This window comes from Cucurbita pepo, chromosome LG15 (genome assembly GCF_002806865.2).
Source record: "Cucurbita pepo subsp. pepo cultivar mu-cu-16 chromosome LG15, ASM280686v2, whole genome shotgun sequence".
Classification (NCBI taxonomy): domain Eukaryota; kingdom Viridiplantae; phylum Streptophyta; class Magnoliopsida; order Cucurbitales; family Cucurbitaceae; genus Cucurbita; species Cucurbita pepo.
Genome location: NC_036652.1, coordinates 1,847,510 through 1,853,578, shown reverse-complemented (window position 1 = coordinate 1,853,578; position 6,069 = coordinate 1,847,510).

Below are 6,069 nucleotides of genomic sequence, written 5' to 3'. Positions count from 1 at the left end.
GAAAGATTGACCTTTAAAAAAGTCCAAAGAGTTTTCATTTATAAAGCATTATGCCTAGATCGATAATTATATTCGCAAGTGTTGGGTTACATCATTTCCATGGGTACATTAATTGATACAAATCTTGAGAACCAAGACGTAAGAAAATACCATTCTCGCTAGCAACCCAAATGCAGTTATGATGGTCACATCGAGCACCAAGCCAGTTCCTTTTTTCTGGCCAAAATACTTCACCAGAAGCACGTCCGTGGTCGCTCATAAAATTGCACCAATACAGTGTTGTCTGCCAAAAGTTTTCTTTAAAGTTCCAATTGAAATGGCCTCCAGGGCTGATCTGTTGCTCACCAAAATCGCTATCTTTTGACTTGCAATGAACCAACAGAGATAAACCATTCATTTGATTCAAAATGATCACTTTCCACGAGGTCCCTGGGAGCGAGTATTTAGAATCAGATTGTGCAAAACATGAGTTAATAATCATGTTTGATTCAAAAGTGAGCAATATGATGAAACAAAAGATGTTTTGAGGCCTCATTTTTTTTTTGGAGTTTAATTTACTCACTTCTTTTAACAATCTATTTGTGTTTTGTCTGATATATATAGTCGAATAAACTTGTTATAGTGTTAGATTAAGGAGCTGTACAGTCTAAATATTCTTAATTTTCTAACTTTATTTATCTAGACATATACAATACAATTGTTCGTGCAATAACTAAATATAGGAAATTGTTAATAGGATATATATGGAACTTTTTACTCCAAAGTTAAACTATGTTATACTTTGATGAGAGTTTGAATCCAACCGAGCCTAACAAAAATATAAAAGAAATTCGTTCTTGGATCAACCTTTTAGCCAATGACATAATCAAGAATCTTATTATTGTTCTATTATTGTAGGATGACAGATTTTGATCCATTCAATACCTTTTGATGCTTAAATTAGTGATGTACACGAGATATCAAGTTGAGCTTAAGTTAAGTTGCGTACCTTTAGTGGGAGTATATCTCCCATATTTACAGTGTAATGTCATTCTGACTCCGGTGTTAGAATTTATGTGAGATCCCACATCGATTGAAGAGGGGAACGAAGCATTCCTTATAAGGGTGTGGAAACCTCTCCTACCATATGCGTTTTAAAACCTTGAGGGGAAGTCCAGAAGGGAAAACCCAAAAAGGACAATATCTCTGCTAGCGGTGGGGCTTGGACTGTTAAAAATGGTATTAGAGCCAGACATTGGGTAATGTGTCAGCAAGGACGCTGGGCTCCAAGGGGGTGGATTGTGAGACGCTAGCCTCCAAGGAGGTAGATTGTGAGATCCCACGTCGATTGGAGAGATAAATGAAGGATTCCTCACGAGGTGTGCATTATTCTAATGTGATATGCCTTCTAACATTAGAATACACATTAAGGCGTGCATTATTCTAATGTGATATGTCTTCTAACATTAGAATACACATGATGTCATATTATGCTATGAAATGCTATGATATACTGTGACATGATTACATTGGGCCATGACATGTGTGACATGTGATGAAACGTTTTGAGATAAAGATATTTATGAGATACAAGAGACATGTTTTAAAGGTTATGCTATGAATGAAATGAAATTGAAAAATAGGGTTGTCTTGTATGATTTATTTACAAAGAAAAAAATGTTGGAACCTCATGCATAAATATATTTTTACGGGCATCGGGATGTTTCAGCTTATGATTAGTACGAACGCGTACATTATGAAATGGAAAATGATCATCATGTTTATCACGATCCTATGACGGCCGCTATTCCTTTTGGGTGTCTGACAACAGCACCAAAGACCCTAGCCTGGCCAGCACCAAGCCCAGGGCGAACCATCTAGTGAGTCCACATTCACATGTGTGGGTCGTGTGTAGAGTAGTAAATACACATCCGATGACTCGGACTCGAAAGACGCTTAAGAGAATATGGTTTTAAATGATAAATTTCATTCATGTTGCATTTGTTTACCTTCTCTAACCGCAATAGTATGGTCACTTATTAAGTACTTCTTAAAGTAAGTTTTGTGCTATTTTATATTTCACGTAAATGCAAGACACCCATGTACGGTTGACAGCGGCGGTGCATCAAATACCATCGAACCTGAGTAGGGTAGTTGTATTTCTATTTTGTAGAACTTAGGTCAGTCTACGACATCATTTTAATTTTTTATTATTATTTTATTTTTTATTTTCTTTTAATATTTAAAAATTTTGTGCTGATCTTTCAAATTAAAGAAAGAGATAATCCATGAAGTGTAAATAGATAATTTTCAAATATATTGGTGAACACTTTTAAAATATTAATAGTTTTTTATTCAAAATTAATGATAAAAATATAAATTTATGGAGTACTTGTAACCTAAAACGTGTAATTTTTACTACATAAAATTATTGATACCTAAAAATTTAATCATAGCATCAAGAACGGCTATGCTTCAAATATAATCCTAAGTCCACCGCTAACAATATAGTCAGCTTTAGCCATTTACTTATTGTCGTAAGCCTTACTGTTTTAAAACGTGTCTGTTAGGGAAAAGTTTCCACACGGAATGCTTTGTTCCCTCTCCACTCGACGTGGGATCTTACATATTTAATGATGAATTAAGAAAAAAATAGTTAAAAAAAATATAACTATGTGGAGTTTTAACGAGTAGTCCTTCCAAAAAGTCACAAGAGTTTTCATTTATAAAGCATTATGCCTCGATCGATAATTATGTTCGTAAGTGTTGGGTTACATCATTTCCATGGGTACATTAATTGATACAAATCTTGAGAACCAAGACGTAAGAAAATACCATTCTCGCTAGCAACCCAAATGCAGTTATGATGGTCACATCGAGCACCAAGCCAGTTCCTTTTTTCTGGCCAAAATACTTCACCAGAAGCACGTCCGTGGTCGCTCATAAAATTGCACCAATACAGTGTTGTCTGCCAAAAGTTTTCTTTAAAGTTCCAATTGAAATGGCCTCCAGGGCTGATCTGTTGCTCACCAAAATCGCTATCTTTTGACTTGCAATGAACCAACAGAGATAAACCATTCATTTGATTCAAAATGATCACTTTCCACGAGGTCCCTGGGAGCGAGTATTTAGAATCAGATTGTGCAAAACATGAGTTAATAATCATGTTTGATTCAAAAGTGAGCAATATGATGAAACAAAAGATGTTTTGAGGCCTCATTTTTTTTTTGGAGTTTAATTTACTCACTTCTTTTAACAATCTATTTGTGTTTTGTCTGATATATATAGTCGAATAAACTTGTTATAGTGTTAGATTAAGGAGCTGTACAGTCTAAATATTCTTAATTTTCTAACTTTATTTATCTAGACATATACAATACAATTGTTCGTGCAATAACTAAATATAGGAAATTGTTAATAGGATATATATGGAACTTTTTACTCCAAAGTTAAACTATGTTATACTTTGATGAGAGTTTGAATCCAACCGAGCCTAACAAAAATATAAAAGAAATTCGTTCTTGGATCAACCTTTTAGCCAATGACATAATCAAGAATCTTATTATTGTTCTATTATTGTAGGATGACAGATTTTGATCCATTCAATACCTTTTGATGCTTAAATTAGTGATGTACACGAGATATCAAGTTGAGCTTAAGTTAAGTTGCGTACCTTTAGTGGGAGTATATCTCCCATATTTACAGTGTAATGTCATTCTGACTCCGGTGTTAGAATTTATGTGAGATCCCACATCGATTGAAGAGGGGAACGAAGCATTCCTTATAAGGGTGTGGAAACCTCTCCTACCATATGCGTTTTAAAACCTTGAGGGGAAGTCCAGAAGGGAAAACCCAAAAAGGACAATATCTCTGCTAGCGGTGGGGCTTGGACTGTTAAAAATGGTATTAGAGCCAGACATTGGGTAATGTGTCAGCAAGGACGCTGGGCTCCAAGGGGGTGGATTGTGAGACGCTAGCCTCCAAGGAGGTAGATTGTGAGATCCCACGTCGATTGGAGAGATAAATGAAGGATTCCTCACGAGGTGTGCATTATTCTAATGTGATATGCCTTCTAACATTAGAATACACATTAAGGCGTGCATTATTCTAATGTGATATGTCTTCTAACATTAGAATACACATGATGTCATATTATGCTATGAAATGCTATGATATACTGTGACATGATTACATTGGGCCATGACATGTGTGACATGTGATGAAACGTTTTGAGATAAAGATATTTATGAGATACAAGAGACATGTTTTAAAGGTTATGCTATGAATGAAATGAAATTGAAAAATAGGGTTGTCTTGTATGATTTATTTACAAAGAAAAAAATGTTGGAACCTCATGCATAAATATATTTTTACGGGCATCGGGATGTTTCAGCTTATGATTAGTACGAACGCGTACATTATGAAATGGAAAATGATCATCATGTTTATCACGATCCTATGACGGCCGCTATTCCTTTTGGGTGTCTGACAACAGCACCAAAGACCCTAGCCTGGCCAGCACCAAGCCCAGGGCGAACCATCTAGTGAGTCCACATTCACATGTGTGGGTCGTGTGTAGAGTAGTAAATACACATCCGATGACTCGGACTCGAAAGACGCTTAAGAGAATATGGTTTTAAATGATAAATTTCATTCATGTTGCATTTGTTTACCTTCTCTAACCGCAATAGTATGGTCACTTATTAAGTACTTCTTAAAGTAAGTTTTGTGCTATTTTATATTTCACGTAAATGCAAGACACCCATGTACGGTTGACAGCGGCGGTGCATCAAATACCATCGAACCTGAGTAGGGTAGTTGTATTTCTATTTTGTAGAACTTAGGTCAGTCTACGACATCATTTTAATTTTTTATTATTATTTTATTTTTTATTTTCTTTTAATATTTAAAAATTTTGTGCTGATCTTTCAAATTAAAGAAAGAGATAATCCATGAAGTGTAAATAGATAATTTTCAAATATATTGGTGAACACTTTTAAAATATTAATAGTTTTTTATTCAAAATTAATGATAAAAATATAAATTTATGGAGTACTTGTAACCTAAAACGTGTAATTTTTACTACATAAAATTATTGATACCTAAAAATTTAATCATAGCATCAAGAACGGCTATGCTTCAAATATAATCCTAAGTCCACCGCTAACAATATAGTCAGCTTTAGCCATTTACTTATTGTCGTAAGCCTTACTGTTTTAAAACGTGTCTGTTAGGGAAAAGTTTCCACACGGAATGCTTTGTTCCCTCTCCACTCGACGTGGGATCTTACATATTTAATGATGAATTAAGAAAAAAATAGTTAAAAAAAATATAACTATGTGGAGTTTTAACGAGTAGTCCTTCCAAAAAGTCACAAGAGTTTTCATTTATAAAGCATTATGCCTCGATCGATAATTATGTTCGTAAGTGTTGGGTTACATCATTTCCATGGGTACATTAATTGATACAAATCTTGAGAACCAAGACGTAAGAAAATACCATTCTCGCTAGCAACCCAAATGCAGTTATGATGGTCACATCGAGCACCAAGCCAGTTTCTTTTTTCTGGCCAAAATACTTCACCAGAAGCACGTCCATGGTTGCTCATAAAATTGCACCAATACAATGTTGTCTGCCAAAAGTTTTCTTTAAAGCTCCAATTGAAATTGCCTCCAGGGCTGATCTGTTGCTCCCCAAAATCGTTATCTTTTGACTTGCAATGAACCAAGAGAGATAAACCATTCATTTGATTCAAAATGATCACTTTCCACGAGGTCCCTGGGAGCGAGTATTTAGAATCAGAATGTGCCAAACATGAGCTAATAATCATGTTTGATTCAAAAGTGAGCAATATGATGAAACAAAAGATGTTTTGAGGCTTCATTTTCTTTGGAGTTTAATTTACTCACTTCTTTTACAATACATTTGTGTTTTGTCTGATATATATAGCCGAATAAACTTGTTATATTGTTAGATTAAGGAGCTGTACAGTCTAAATATTCTTAATTTTCTAACTTTATTTATCTAAACGTATACAATACAATTACGTCCAATAACTAAATATAGGCAATTGTTACTCGGATATATATG